This window comes from Nothobranchius furzeri, chromosome 2 (genome assembly GCF_043380555.1).
Source record: "Nothobranchius furzeri strain GRZ-AD chromosome 2, NfurGRZ-RIMD1, whole genome shotgun sequence".
In the NCBI taxonomy this organism is placed as follows: Eukaryota; Metazoa; Chordata; class Actinopteri; order Cyprinodontiformes; family Nothobranchiidae; genus Nothobranchius; species Nothobranchius furzeri.
Genome location: NC_091742.1, coordinates 69,783,800 through 69,800,693, shown reverse-complemented (window position 1 = coordinate 69,800,693; position 16,894 = coordinate 69,783,800). Strand labels below are relative to the sequence as shown.

Genomic DNA, 16,894 nt, shown 5'->3' with positions numbered 1-16,894 from the left:
TAAAGAGAATAAACTTCCATCACGAGGCACCTGGAATCACCGCAGCCTTACCTTGTCACCATGACTGCAGACAGTTTCAAACTCCTCTCTTCTGCCGTGTGTTGTTCTGTTGTTTTATCTTGTTCTTGTCTTTCACTGAAGTCGAGTTTGTTTTACATCCAGGGAATAGTCGAGTCCCGGGGAGATAGCATAACGCCAAAAAGAAGCAGGAAAAATAAAAGAAACAGAATCCGTTCTCAGGCTTTTCCCTTCCTCTCTCCAATTTTTATTGAGCCTCTTGCTTTCCTGTCCCGTCAATGAAAAGCTGGAAAAATCACGCGCATGTGGCGCGTGTGATGTGTTCTCTGCTTGTGTTGTTGCTCGTTAGATGTTCTCTGGATAGAACGTGGCGAGACTGTGGTTGTGTTTGGAGAGTGCGGTGTGACTGGGACGCACAGCCCGCCCTCACTCACTCTCTCGTTCTCTGCCTTCCTCTTTCTCCCTTCCCGAGCACGAGCCACGGAGAACGCGTTTGATGGTTTGTTAGGGTGGGGGTGACGTCACTCTGGTCCCCCTGCTTTGAGAGGGTGCTCGCTGCAGAACCACAAAGGCGGAGCTGCACCATAAGGTGGAGCTGCACCAGAGTCAGCCCCGCCCATTCACGCAAACTCAGCTTACCCACTGACTTCCGTTTTTGTTTTCAACTTTATCGCAAACTGACCTGACCCACATGAATTACGGCTGTTACTAGTTTACAGTCGTTAATGCTATGTTCTATGTTCCAATTAAACAAGATAAATATAACTTGCTACATGGCAAAGACTGAACATATCTCGAAATGAAAAGCTTTCTCTTAGCGAATATGTGCATACAGCCGGTCTAACAGAAGTGCTGTATAACAGCATAGCAGACTTTTGAACGGGCTCTGGTAGTCTAGTGGCGAGATGCTTGAATTAACTTTTGCTTTCCCCTCAGCTGATGCTGGTTCGATTCTCGGTGGGGTCGTCAGCAATCTATTTAGCCAGCTGAAACATTTAATTTGTTTATATTTTAGTTGTAATGTTTATTTTCAGCAAAATAATTATGTCTCTCAAAGTTCTTTGAATTTGGTCGTTCCTAAACAGCATTTTAGTTGAAACTCTGCTCACAAATGGACTCACACTGGCTAAATAAACGAATAAATAAATAAAAAAACACATTAATCATTATATGTTAAACGGTATATCAGTAAATTGTTGTAAACATAGTACTGGCAAGTGTAGCTAGAAATGAAGAAAAGAGGTTGTACACTACCTAAAACTTACACTAATGGGAGGCGAACCTGCGCAAAACTGCATGTCAACATGATTCCATAACCACTACACCAGCACATCTGTTATAACTCATGCGGCGTTACGTCTAATTGTGCATCCAAGTGTGTCTCTGAGATGGGGATGTATGGTTTATTGGCGGTGTCTCAGCAGAAGTCATTTCAGAAATAATTTGTCAGAAAATTCACAGAATATCCAGATTTGAGAACCAAGACCAGACCCGCTTCGGGGGAGGAGACCAAATTGAAGCTGAGATGGGAGGAAAATGCATGAATGAGGCTAAAAATGGCTTTGGCGTGTTTCTTATGAGGAAATGACAATATAACATGATTAAAAGTTGCAAAAGTTAGATTTTTAATTATATGGAACCTTTACAAAAACTGCTCAATTAACTTCTCAACTCCGTCCTCAATCTTGCATTTTTTAGCTATAACACCCTCTTTGATTCCAGAATGCTATCAAGTCTGACAACTGGAAGGAATTGGACTGACTCTGATGGAATGGGCGGGGCTGATTCTGGAATGGGCGGGGCTGACTCTGGTGCAGCTCCACCTTCTGGTGCAGCTCCGCCTTTGTGGTTCTGCAGCGAGCACCACTTGCCTGCTTTCCACACACACGCGCGCGCGCGCGTGCGCGCGCACATTTAGACACACAACCTCGAAAATTCCTGAGCAGGAATGCGCACATATTTGTATTAGTGCGCGCTCATGGGAGCTTATGTGGGTCTCGCTAATTAAAAAAAAAAAAAAAAACTCAAGGAGGTCAAATGTAAAATAGCAGCATAACATTTTTTTATAAAAATAAATTTGTTTTCGTATAAATGCACATTTTCTTCCTCACAAAAGTGCCTTAATTTCTAATATATCTACACTAGTAAAAAATATTCAAAATTTGGGTCAAATTGGAGTAGAAAACACTTAAAAAGTGTTTTGGTTAAACAGAGCGGTCGGTGCTTTCATTAAAAGCTGCAAACAAATGAATCCTATACATACATATATATATATATATATATATATATATATATATATATAAACGTATGGTCTTAAATAATGCACATTCATTTTCACTCCCTCATGAAATAAAATTACAAAACAAACTAAATTCACACTCAAACTAATGACAGTCAGTGTAAAACTTTATGATAATATAGTTAACTCACTAATGATGAGTAATAATGATGATAACACTATAGTTGCTTTTGGGTTTTCACCAGTTTTTCACCATTAAAGCTTCAATGCCAAATCTGCAAAACTAACTAGCTGAAAACATTTTTTCATGCCTTTTAACACTGTTCTAACATAGTACAGCTATAAATATATTCTAGAGATAAAAATACAAAACATAGTAAAATATAGAAGTAGTTCTCTCACATTTGTCCAAAAACATCAGCCAGTAACGACTCAGGCCAAAACCAACAATTGAACCAAATGGTTGTTGGTCTCACCAGACCACTGCATTTCTGCACCTCCCTAAGTCTTCCACTCATTACACACTCATGTATTTAGACACAGAGCACCACTGGTGTGAGAGGTTCTTGACTCAATATTATCAGAGAGTGCGTTTACATGCAGCCAGTAACCCTTTTAAAACCCGAATATTCACAATAACCCGGTTCTGCACGGCCATGTAAACACCGCCAAAAACCTGGATATGCTCATAAACGGGTTTTTTTTTAAACCCGGTTACTACACCTGGGGTAACCCTTTTCTAACCCGAATGTTTGGTCATGTAAACGCATATCGGGATATCCCCATCAAAGCGTGTGTTCTGCGCATGCTCTGTTCGCAAGGAATATTGGTCTTTTGAGTAGCGAGACGTCTTGTATGCGCCAGAACACCGGAAGTAACACCGGTTTGTTTAGCGCAGCTCTCTCTATATGTGCCATTTCTTGCTCATGTACTCTCCTTCGAATGAAGGCCAGTACGCACAGTCATTGTAAGAGCTGCTGGTGGGTCAATACCAGCACTAAAGCACAAACAAATGCGGTCGCTATCTCTTCCGAACTGGGAAACATGTTGTTTTCGCGGATACCGGAACAAGAAGAACCGGAAATGACGCATTTTGTGTCTTGACGTAGTCCATACGTCCTGACGCTACCCCAACGTCCGCATTTAAATCGAGTTATGCAAGTTAGGGGTAACTCTTTCTATTTATGCTTGTAAACGGGTTATTCTGATCAACTCAGAAACCCGAATACCGACCGTAACCCGATCATAACCCGGATATTGGCTGCATGTAAACGTAGTCAGAGAAGAACAAACAGCCAGTCACTACGGTAGCGCCGGTCCGCTACCATTTCAACTTTAGGACAAGTTTGCAGATTCACTATAACAGCTTTAATATATGCTTGATTTCTATTATTTCTACGTTAGTATATATATTAATAATAAATTTTGGTCAAGTTTGAGTAAAGAATGCTTCCAAAATGTGTTTCAGTTCAACAGAGCATTCAAACCGTCATCGAGTAAGAGGCACAGATCGCTGGTCCATCACAGGGACACACTTAAATGCAAATGAGACAAACAACCAGCACCAATTTAGCCAACAGCCCCACTATGCAGCTTTAAGTTGTACACTGAATATTGTTCTGCTATAAACTTGGTGTTAAATGTGTGGTTTGCCTGCAGCAGACCTCTTTTCCTCAGCTCACCATTATGTGTTGTGTAGTGTGAAAAGCAGCTTTGTTCAATTGTAAAGTTAAGTTCTGTGATTCTGGACACACTCTGCATCACAGAAAACAGAGGGCCTTAGATCAACCACATCTTTTCTTGATCTCGTGAGACTTCCTTTTCTAACTGCGACACTACAAGTGAAGCCAATCAGTCATTAATGATAGGTTTTACTGGTTGTACCAACCAGCTGAGTAAGATAAGATGTCCTTCCAGCCATGTAATAATCACAAACAAGGAGACAAGACAAGAATTTTGAGAGAAACAACAAAGATTATGGCTGTCTTGGTGTTGGCGTAAGTACTGTTATTTGCTATGGAGTTATTAGCCTATTTATTCATAAATAAGCCCAAAATACACCTCAGATCCGAACTAGGATAGAGTTTTTTTCTTACTGGTTAATTCACCTTAAGTCAGCATATCTTGACAATAACAGAAACAAAAAAAATAATAATAATAATGTTTTAGTTTATTTTAATTTATTTTGTTTTATTATATTTATATTTTTATTATCATGCCATACCACACGTCTGATATTGTTAAAATTTTAAATTTAATTTTCAAAAAGAAAAATTTTTGGGTAAAAATGAATGCACTGGGGGCAAATGGAGATCCAAGATGGTGGCCAGCCACTACGACAGCTTCTATAGGCAGTGAGTTTACAGGGCCTTTTTGAGTACCTACCCGTGTTCAGGTATTCTGTTGGTTCCTGAAAATGATTCGGCAGAGGTGGAAGTTCAAATACCAATACTTTGATAGATTTTTACTCAAGTACAAGTAAAAATACTTGCTAAAATTTTTAGTCAATTAAAAGTAAAAAGTATCGTAAATAAAATGTACTGAAAGTAAATTTACTAAGTTACTTTTTTTGTCAGCATAAGGATGGATACACCTAAGTAGTGCAAAATCACAGCACTAGCTCGCAACACGCTTGCCTGCATGAGCACACACACACACACACACACACTGCAGTATTTTAGAATAATCAGAATTACCGATTCGACTACATTGGACTGCTTTTAATTAATTAATTAATGGAATTAAAATTAATTTGTCCTTTATTAATTATCTTAATCTCTTATTCTTGGGTAAAATAAATAAACTAAATCATCACATTTGGACACGTGTATGTGGACGGTCTGGTAAAATCACCTGAAGCTCCAACAGTGGAAACATGCCTATTCTTTGGTTTGTAAGTCTTTTTTGTGTTTGCACCATTCCCATTTAATGAATGAATAATTGTCAAGTACGATGTTTAAATGCACTTTCTTCCTAGATTTTAAACACGATTAGACACAGATGTATCCAGTAGTAGTAGAATAACTTGTCCCACATAAATCTACACATAGAGGGGAATGAAAGAACTTTATTGGTGGTTAACATCATGTCACGCCATTTTAAAATGGCTATCTCCTGCATTAGGGTCACCATGAACCCATCACTAAAAGCCAAAGATGCACTGAAAATCCCCGTAGGGATATTGTATTGATTCTGTTGTCAGACTAGGCCTAAATGTGCGTGCACGTCTCTTCGGCAGCCATTTCATCTTCCATTTTGTGTGTTTTATCAACTGCATTGCTTTTATTTTTTTGGTGAGGTGGCAGGGATGAACTGTGTTACACTTTGTGGACTTAAAGGTCAGTCTGTCGAGAGGCAAAAGCTTATTTTGTTTACTTATTTTATGCCATTGTTAAAAGACAATCACACACATTCACAACACTGAATAGCTATAATGTTACACCACATTTGGGATAATAGCGCTCCTGATAATACGGACAAGTGCATATTTGTCTGATGTAGAGCTAGAGAAAAGTAACAGCAATGGGCCAGACAGATGGATGACAATGACCAATAGTGTTTTGAGAAAAGATGCTTTTGTGGCAGCAGGCCAAACCCTGTGATGAACAACCTGGCCTTGAAGACACAAACATCCAGCATCATAGTACTCTAAGATAGACAGACCTCTGAAGTCAGCAGATCTGTTTTCCTACCAGCACCGAACCGTGTCAGGTATCTGATTGAGTAACTGTGACGGGGAATTATACCTGAAAACAAATCCCAGCTCCATTTTCTAAGGGCATAATTTGATACTCCACACATGTAGATTCTTAGACCAGAAGAAATAGTTGGTTTTGTGACAATGAACAATGAATGGAGAAACTTGATGAAATCACTCTTATGTGAACTATCGCCCTTGACTATTGGTTATGAGAAAGCACTGTGGGAAAGATAGTTGTGTCTCCGGGCAGAATGTTCTGTAGATTAGAACTGTCTGTTTTCTTTCTTTTTGTCTCCAGACTTTCAAAACTCAGACTGTTTGGAAACTATTTGTTTTATCAGGAGAACAGGAAGCGGTTGGGAATTGGGTTAGGAACAAGACATGCAGGAAGTCTTAAACAGTGCAAAATATTTCAGAAAATGTTTTCAGCTCTCTAGATTTCAACAGCTGACATATTTTTAAAGCAATTTTAATAACTCGGTCCACAGATGTCTTTATTCACTTTATGTCTAATGTAGTAATAGAGCAAACAAATGTGGTCAAGGTCAGACTTGTCGTTTAGACCAACAGTTACCAAAGGTTTGGGCTTTTAACCTACAAAAAAACATTCTCAAAGACTTATGACCTTGTCGGCTGCTGGTTGAAGGATACAGTCACCAATAATCAGCAACTGACCATTAAACATTATCAACCATTGAGTTATTTTGACTGCTTTTCTCAATGTAAACTTTAAGGCCAAGTGTCTTCTTTGGAATGGTTTTTAGAGGTAATTTAAAGATGGACTGCACACCATCAGAAAATGTAACTCCACCCCTAGTCAAGATTTGAAAAATACTATGAAAGTGGGCGTTACCAGGAGGCACAGAGTGGCATGGCCAAGTGTGGGAAATTTCCATCCTGGGAGGGAGGGGGAGTTGGAGGAGACTGTACTAATGATGTGAAATTTTACCAGCCCCAGTCAATCACAAGTTTAAAATGCAGTAGCTGCTGTTCTGCCACAGGGGGCAGCACTGAGAAGTTTTTAGACCTAGATTCTAGATTTAATCAAATTTACACAAACATGTCAAAAATGCACAGAAACAGAAAGAATGCATTTGTAAAGACCCAGTTCTACAGTTAATTAGCAAAAACAAGTTATTTTGGGGTTTAGTTACTCTTTCATCTCTGAGGATCTCCTCAAGCCCCACTAATTAGTGCCTCATGACCCACAGAGATGTCACTGACCCAGCTTTGGGAAATGCTGGTCCAGGTGTTTCAGCTTATATGCAAAATAAGTGACCCTGAAAGTTAAACCCTGAAGGTTTAAGTGTAAAAACACTGGAAACAAGTTGAGTATAAAAAGTAGTAAAAAAAACAGCCTCAGAATCCTTCTGTGGTCATTACTGTTGTGATTTTTCAATATTGTGACAATTAAGGCTGTTAAATGGTAAATAGCCTGTATTTGTGTAGTGCCTTCTTAGGGTTCTACAACCCCCAAGGCGCTTCACAACACAATCAGTCATTCACCCATTCACACACACATTCACACAACATAGCCACAGCTGCCCTGGGGTGCACTGAGGGAGGTGAGGTCTGCTGGTCCCTCCAACCACCACCAGCAGGCAAGGCGGGTTAAATGTCTTGCCCAAGGACACAACAGCAGCATGTTCTGGTCAGAGCCAGAATCAAACCTGCAACCATCTGATTGCTGGACAACCCACTGTACCTACTAAGTTACTGCTGCCTTGTTAAAAACAATATGAAAAATAATTCTTGGGGATCTACTGGGATGAAAAGATGGCTTTTAAAAAAAAAAATTTTCTAAATAAAGCAGTTAAGTACCTCTAAATATTCTAAATAGTCCAAAGTTGATGGCAAAACCATTACAACTAAATCATCCCCATTTCTGTTTTTTTTCCTTAGTTGCAGCAACATCCGGTCCACCAAGAGCACAGTGATTGGAAAAACGCAAGACTGTTCAGGTCTGCTGAGGCTCCATTGGAACGTGCCTAGAACGTCATGAAGAGAAAAATAATTTAGCTACTGCTACGGTCTGTGTAGATTTCTAGACTACGATTATGCTGGAGCACATTAACATTTTTTGTATCAGAATGCTAGAGCAGTAAAAGTGACTGATGAAACTGTGATTGCTTTATGAATTTAATAAAAATTTCTTGAATGCAAGTTTTTTTTAATTCAAATCTGATAAAACCACACACAGAAATGTGATGCAGATGTGGAAGTTGCAACGAAACAACCATACCCGTGGTTGGTTCTCAAGTCTTCAGTTCTCAAATCTCCTTGTTTTAAAGGAATATGACAGCTCTGGCAAATGCAGTATCATAAAATCAATTTGGAAAAATTTTGAAATTTAAATGGCCCAACAGTGACAAAATTGCCTTTTATGCAATAAAAACTTTTATAACCTACTATCATTATCCTATGGCCAACAATTGTGTTAATTAAGCGTGTTTGTTTTGATGTCTTGCGTATGTTTATTGGGTCCATGAGAGCATAGCATTGACATTTACTGTGTAAATAAGATTCAAATGCATGAATGACGTAGAAAAACCTTTTGATGCATGTGTTTCCCCGAGTACCTGCCAACACAGCCAGTCTTTAGAGATTATTCCGACTTCACAGACCTAATTAGCACCATATTTTCTCAGCACTTTGAAAGTCTACTAATTATTTTTTAAGCTCTCTTTTCACTCTTTTTTTTTTACAACAGTTTTTTTCAATAGCCAAAACAAAAAGGCCTGGCGTGTTATTTTAGTGCAACCAAACGGAGTGCAATGAAAGGTTTGGGTATCTTTTGTGAGGAATTCATAGAAACAGTTAAAGAAAAAGCTTTCCAGCTTTGCTTGAAGAGGTCCTCAGTAATGCTGGTCAGCTGAATCTGCAGTGAGGGCTCCTGCAGGCTCAGACTGGATTTTGTTGCTCAACAGGCCTGGGTCGGTTCCTTTGAAAGTCAGTCCAATAACTGCTGTATCAATGGGAGGCTTTTAATTTGGGACAGTTTGTCTCATAATGGAATTTAAAAATTATTTTCTTCACAAATACCCCGTTTGATTCTCAATTTATAATTCTGAATGAAAACGGACATTTCCACTTTTCACGTTGGACTGACAGATGTGAAAAATATAATATCTTTCACTGTCAATCTTCCTATAGCCTGGGGTGCAGGCCTTTTCACCCTTGACAAGTTCTTGGCACTTTACAAATGACTGTCAGTCATGTCATTACTCCAGTCTCTGTGACCCAAAGACAACACCATGTATAATAAGGAGCGGGACAAGTTGTCTGAATCGAAAACAGGGATTGTTGTTTTCAGCTTTCTCACACCCCAGGGTTGATACATTTATAGTCCCTACCTCCCCTGCAACCCTGATCAAGTAAACCAGTCATCGTAAAATTAATTTCCCCATCAAGCGAGACTCGCTCTCTTTGGGATAACAATCTATCTTAAGCGGATAAATCTAATCCAATGTGTTCAGACGGATGGAGATTGACTTGTTTATGGTCATTGCCCAAGCAGTCAAGAGGAGAGAAGGGTAAAGCGGCGGTGAGGGGTGGCGGTGGGAGGGTTAGAGTAACAAATGCCAAGGTGATCTTAGACGCGTCTCCAAGGCATGAAAAATAGGAGCCAACACCCTACGCCAGTACTTGTCTGAGACATCCAATACTCATCTTCTTTTCGGTATCTGTCAGTCATGATGCATGGCTAAGCGCACAGTCATGCATTTGTGAAGAATTTAGTCAAAACTAGGGGACTTATTAGCCATAAACTTTGCTGCAGACAAAAGAGAGTTTCACGTTGAAATGATTGTCGAGTATGAGGCTGAGATTTATTGCCAGAATTATGTACAAGACTATCAAGGAGAAGTGAAATAATTGGTTAGAAGCCAGATGATGGTGCACAGTCTTACACAATCACCGTTAATGCCAGCAGTGTATATATCACTTACTGACCTACATAACTTGAAGACAGTCACTTCCCATGTCCCTCAGAGGCAAACGTGATTTAATCTCTTTTGAAGACAGAATATTAAATTAACCCCATGCAGCTGACTTCCTTAGAGACTACCCTGGGTCTAGGGTTGATGTTCAATGGCAGTAAGTGAAAGCTTGGTGTGATGACTTACACTTTAGATAAAAATAATAGTCAAAAGAAGATGTTTCACAGCCCGAGCTTCTTCTACAACACTTTAAACTAAGTTTAAATGTTTGTGTAGGGTTAGGCTAACCCTTTTTAATATTAATTTCTCCACGCATATAATCTAGACATCCAAACAAACAAACCCCGATTTCTGGGCCAAAGCAAAATAAACTCCCCCTAGTGGCTGACTGCAGTATCAGATATCAGTCTATGTAAACGGATAGAACGGTTTCCAGGATAAACATGACACACCTAAAATATTTTTTCCATTAACTGAATCATTTTGACTCACACATTTCCCATTTTGCTGCTGACACTTCACCTACATTTAGTTGTATTTAGTTATTTGCTAAAAACAAAACAAAACACCATAGTTGTGTGTGGGGAAGTAGGAGGGGCATCATGCCTGACACCCTCAACATACACCCTGTAATTCTCAAAATACAACATGGCAGCTGCAGTTCATACCATTGAAAAGGACCATTAACTAATGCATTTATTTCTATATTTCAATGTTGTAAACAATATAATCCTTTTTTTTGTTAGTGGTTTGAGTCACCCTAGTTTGAGGAAATTACTCTGATCAGACCAATGTGCTAACTGCCACTCCAAGTGACCAAGACCAAAGTGGATAGCCACCTACATGAAAACAAAATAGTAAAATATAACACTTTCTGTATGTATTTTGGGGGGGGGAATAACACGCTAAAATTCCAAATATTAATCCTACAGTTAGCTTCTGCTGCTATTAGCACTTGCAAATAACCATATAATTCTATTTTTATTAAGCCAAAACTGACAGGGGTTCATGCCAGCATCATTGTAAACCTCTACATCACAACGAAATGTTGATGATTGGAGTTAAAGTGACTGTGTACTTCTATGCCCTTGGATTAGCTGTCAGCATGACAATCTGATCTAATAGCTGTTTCTCCTAACTGAGGCTGTTCAGAGCTATCTTCATCAAGTAATATATTGTCATTAATGGAACGTCACATCAAAGATGTGATCCATATCACCCCAGAGACCAAATAAAACCAACTAAAACAAATTCACACTAGAAAATGTATGTTTTATGTTGAAATAGTCACCAAAAAATCCGCTTTTCTTTTGCCCGTGTCTCCACCATTCAACAATAAAATAAGGCCCATTGACAGTGGTCAGTACTTCTTGGTACATGATGCCTAAACTGAAGTTTGTGTGAAATAATAGCTGGTCAGTGTATGCAGATGTGATGCAATCACGGTTGACTCACCCGCCACAAGCAACCTGAGCAGAAAACTCACCAAATGTCACCACCTGTTGACTAAAGTGATGCTAAATCTTCAAACTGCATGTGACTCTTGCTTGTTTCAGTGAGATACTCTACTCTACAATCTACAGTCTACAGTTTGTGATGTTGGATGAATCCAGATGTACCTGGAGTGGTTCATTAGGTCTTAACGTTGGTGCTGCCGGCCTCTTTACAGAGGAGCTCTCTAGGCTACTGCTTTATGTGTGACTGGCTTAAATTAGTTCTCAAGTATGCTTCACATGACATCAGGCAGGTGACGGTAGTGCAGGAGACAGATGTATTGCTGCTTTTTCAATTTATATTAAAATTTTCAGTGGATAACAATTAATAAATTCTTGTCTGTCACTGTGAAGGTCCTAAACACACAACAATTGCATAAACATCTCAGAAGGTGAGCCCCAACAGGGGCCAAGTGCTTACTCATCCTCACCAGAACATCTGAGTCATGAGTCAGTATCACCTTATTATGTCAACCAGCGTCCGATTTGTGATGAGGCTCGTGGATTGGACCTCGGTTTGATTTAGTTCAGCACTAGGCACGGGGAGCAATGAGCTGAAAAGCAATTAGATCCATTAAGAGATCAACTGGGATGGCACAAGCGGCCATGGTGTGCAGCAGCCAACGTGCAGAGACAAAGAGATAAAGGCAATGAGGGGAGGAGGTTTAGACAGACTGAGTCAACTCTAGCCTGACAGAGTCACACCGTGGAACCTGGCTCAGGACATCTGGCCACCAAAACATCCCAGATTTGTATTTCTTCATGTGCAGAGTGTGTCTGAGACGTCCATAGTAGGAAAACGGTGGAGTAGCGAATGTGAACAGATCAGAATGGATGAGAAGGGCCTTTTCATAAACTGATCTAGCCACATTTGCACCTCACTACCATTCAATCAGCATGAAGTCACTTTTGCAGCTGTGGAGAGTGCTACCTATTAGGGAGGGAATAAGGGGCAAGCATTTGTCACCATGGATACTCTACCGATGCACTGATTGCTCTGCTTTTGAGGTATATTACATGCTGTTTCCATTTCGAATACAAATCACCTCGACACAATGAGCATGTTCTCTGTTTGCTTTGTGTATCCATACTTGTACCTCTTGTATCAGGTGCCTTGCCAAAATAAAAACATCTGAAGGAAGCTGGAATTTGGACTCAATTATCAAACTGGGGCTCCAATCATGAAGTCTTTCATTGATTGGAATTGTATCTGTATGGTGACACCCAGCTCCTGGTCTCTGTGACTGACCTACTTTCCATGGTTTTATGCCAGTTATGTCTCTATAAATGTGATAAGATGAAGGACTAAAATTACCCCAATGCAGGACTAAAGGACTTCATACAGCTGTTCATGAGCTGATTTCATACAGCAGGAGTTCAAAGTAAAAAAAGTATTCAAAAATCCTAAGCCACATTAGTGACATAAGCATTGTAAATACAGTAAAATAATTGTTGAAACGTTATTATGTTTCATGTTGCATTTATAGTTGTGTCATCTTATTCAGAGGAATTGTAATTTGTACATCGATAGTCAGCTAGTAAGACTTGACTTTTCTGGGATTGATTGGTAGGGCCTTCAGTCTCCACTAGGGGGGCTCTTGTACTCTCTCATCAACTGAAAACCACTTTTGTGATTTATTCTGCCCCACTTTCTTGTAACAGAGTTTAAATCATGATATTTTTGTGATCTGTACATTGTAAAGGTATTTTACATGAAATCCTTTATTGTTTTGTTAGCTTTAGAAGCATTTTATGAGTTGTTGAGCATTAACGTTTTCTGCCTTTTAAATCAGAAATTAAACATTTAGAAGTAGGTCAGAACACTGAGGAGCTGCCTTTAATCCCATTAGTTGTCATCACACACAGATTAAATTACATCTCTGCATTTGATCAATCCCCGTGAGGAGCGGTGAACTGCAGCACTGGCTGCGCTCGAGGACTATTTGGTGGTTTAACCCCCCCAATCCAACCCTTTAAAGCTGAGTGTCAAGCAGGGAGACATTGGGTCTCATTTTCTAAATATTTGATATGACCCAACGAGGATTTGAACCCTGATCTCCCAGTCCCAGGACAGACACTCTGTCACCTTCTCGGTGGCTTAGTGGTAATCATGGTTTCCAGCTAAATTCATAAACAGAGTTTGAAACACAGTTTATAAACATTGTAGGCCCTTTTAGATTTTACCAGCTGATGTTTCTAAATCCTAGTGGTGTTAGATTCATACTAAATTGGAGATCAACAAAGAATGTTCACACCCAACTGCTGTTTAAAATCAGTTTATACAAATGAAATTAGAATATGAAGCAAAAGTTCATTCATTTCAGTAATTTAACTCAAAGGTGCAATATGTAAGAGTAAAGCCTGATTCATGCTTCTCCGTCTGCGTCAGTGCAGAGACACGCAACGTCCTTGCGGGCCTGCCGGAGAGCTCCGCAAGGACGGACGGAGTCGAGCTCTCTTTTCTAAACATCTGTCAGCCGAGACGGACAACGCAAGCTTGTGATTGGTTAGGACGCCGCTGTTGTCTACAGCGCCGCCATTGCGCCCTCAAAAACATAAAGAGAGCCGAGGATAACAAGCGGCAGACACAGAGAAGCTTGAAGAATACCTCGCGAAAAAACTCTAAAAACATGAACGTTTAATTCCCCCGTGACTGGAGGAGTGAAAAGATGCACAGCAAGTGTTTTATTTGTGGACGGAAATGACAGGAAACGTGGGTTTAGAGGTGGAGAGCGCATGAAGCGGTGGAGGAGAGTGAGAGACAAATTTGTCTGTGTTAACAACTCTCTTATATAAAAAAAAACACAATATACCGTAAATCCTCTAATACAGGCCCGGGCCTGTATTTGACTCAAGCTCATCAAGCTCCAGGCCTTTATTGGAAGGAGGGCCAGTATTAGAGGCAGGCCTCTATTTCTATTTGAGCAAAATGAACTAATGGTTCGCTGGAGTTTTTGACAATTAAAAGTGCGCCCACATTTTCAAAGTTAAACACATTTCTTTTAACAACGGTAGTTTCTGCTTCAGCCCTCTCCCCCCTCCCCCTGCGCAGCAGCCGCAAACTCACTGATGCGCCTGCAGCCTCTCGGAGTTCCTGCTGCTCTAAACATTAAAATAATTATTTCATTTTCTGTTCCTCACTTCTGATTACCTTCATTGGTGTCTGTTTGTTGCAACAGCAGGTACAAAAACTAACTTGTTTTTATTTGACTATTTTTCTGTCCTGCCTGTTTATTATCTTCCTGCATCTCCTCTCAGTCCTAAAGAAAAACTGCTGCCTGGGTTCATACATATTCACCTCATGAGTTACCTTTGAACTGCAGTTCTAAAAGATCTACCGACCACAAAAACAGCGGAGCGCTTGCTGTTTGGCGGCTGTATCAGTGATCAGTGCGTCGGAGGACAAGGTGATGCCCGCAGCGCCCCGCTCCACAGCATGTAGCGAAACACATCAGGCGCAAATAAAAGACAGAAAACATTAAAGGAAATGAACTGACATGAACGATCGCGTGTTAAATTAGTTTTTGAGGTGGCGACACCTGATTGTTACTGTGGCCGTGCTCAGGAGGCAGATCTACCGACCGCGAAAACAGCTGAGCGCTCCCTGCTGTGATCTGTGGGTCGGAGGACAAGTTGATGCGCCCCGCTCCACAGCAGCGATACACATCAGGCGCAAATAAAAGACAGAAAACATTAAAGGAAATGAACCGACATGAACGATCGCGTGTCAGTACCTACGGTCTGGCACTTGAGTTTTACCCCCAAAAAGAGAATGTGATCATACGATAATTCAATAGGGAGCGTGGTTTCACAGACGCGGAAGTGATAGCGTCGGTGCTCTAGGAAACCCCCGAGCGTTCGAGCGTCAACGAAGTGACACGGAAATGCCGGGCTTTCCAGAAGTAAGTAAGATAACTTACTATGAGCTGATAGTTCGTTGGATTGATCGGTAGGTTGGAAACTCTGATCGTAAATCTGAAGAAACGATGACTGAGTGGTGAGCTGGAAAGGCGACTTCCATTTATAGCCGCGGTTTGTGACGTAGGTGCGACGTGAAGGGAATCCCCGCGAGGGGCATGCTGGGAGTCCCTACTTCGCGGATTTTCACCTATTGCGGCCAGGTCTGGAACGCATCTACCGCGATAAACGAGGGATTACTGTAGTTCATACACCCCCTACTGCTGCTCCCCAGAGTGTTCTGCAGCATAATCAGCACGTTCTCTTTGAATTTGATAGTGTAATGACCTGGCTGGGGTTGTAAGCCAGGTGCATTCTGGGTATTGTGTTATATGTGTTTCCTATCGTTCTGCTAGTTCCTATGTGCTGATTTGCGTGTTGTGTGAGTGTTATGTAAGCCACAGGGAAGGTGATGTGTGTTCTGTGGAGGGGTTGAATTAGCATGGTTAACTGACACCGTGACTCTGTGTGGTAGGAGCGTGATAGAGGATCGTGTCTGTAGCGTTACAAAGCGTTGAAGAAAAGGCCTAAAAAAGGTCTGCGTGAACTTCTACTGCCTCCTGCTGGTTGATTTGGGGACTATAACCCTGCCGCTGGGACGCTCGTACTTGCTTGTTACCACATTCCATCCGGCCACAATAAGAGACCGGCTTTTATTTACCCCCACTGACTCAGACACCGCCCATAATTGGAGACCCGGCCTTTAATTGAATGCCGGCCTGTATTAGAGGATTTACGGTAAACGCACTATCTTGGACCGATACATGACAGGATACCACAGAACAGCGCTACGCCCGCTGTTGTCCTGCCGGGCAATTGCTTTGCAACACTCTCCAGGAGACGGAGAAGTATGAGAAAAACGCTTCCGTCAATCCGTGCATGTCTGTCCCTTGCGGAGCTGATGGAGAAGCATGAACCAGGCTTAAGGTAAGAATTGCATCCTGTGGTCAAATTTGGGTACTGCAATATGTTTTTCTAAGCAAAATTTGACTTTCTCACCTCCGTTAAGTCAGTTTCGTGGCTATTACCAGTTATGGATCTGCACCAGACGTTTCTAGATGCCAAGCAGAAATGATTCTTACTCAATAAGTTGATAAGTAGATAATAACATTGTCATATGGTGTTGGCACTGTTGGGTGTTTCACAGTAAGGAGCACTTACTACACTTACTACGGTAATATTTCTCAAGCATTAGAGAAATGGTGAATTTTAGCAATCTTGATGTTAGCTTGCTGTTATAGTTCTGATCGACTCATTGAAGGAAGTAAAACACCACGATTGACTCATATTGTACACATTTCACTGTAACATTGAATTGTTAGTGACAGAAAAAGTAGCTTGAGGTATTTCTAAAGCCAACTATGCCATTAGCTCAATGTTAGCCTCTAGCTTTCTTTACCTGGAGAAAACAAAAAGATGTCGTAGCTTCTTAGGGGTGCAAGAAATAACTTCCGGGTCGCTCCTGTGTACTGGCTTCAGCACAGCAACTCTGGAGCTTTTTGCCTGCTGGTGTAAAATTACAAATACCGGCGCTACAGCGTTAGCTTGG

At 40.8% G+C, this 16,894-nt stretch overlaps 1 protein-coding gene across 39 annotated transcripts in view; it reads right to left on the bottom strand.

Moving 5' to 3' along the window:
* Positions 1-16,894, bottom strand: part of LOC107377453 (protein tyrosine phosphatase receptor type D) — a 677,785-nt gene that overhangs the window by 228,964 nt on the left and 431,927 nt on the right. The window contains exon 1 of one of the 39 annotated variants that reach the window (XM_070547728.1): positions 52-1,891. The exons of the other annotated variants lie outside the window; for them this stretch is intronic. The gene's annotated coding sequence lies outside the window, so the exon portion shown is untranslated. Of the gene's footprint in view, positions 1-51; positions 1,892-16,894 lie in introns of those variants that run through there. 39 annotated transcript variants of the gene reach the window in all.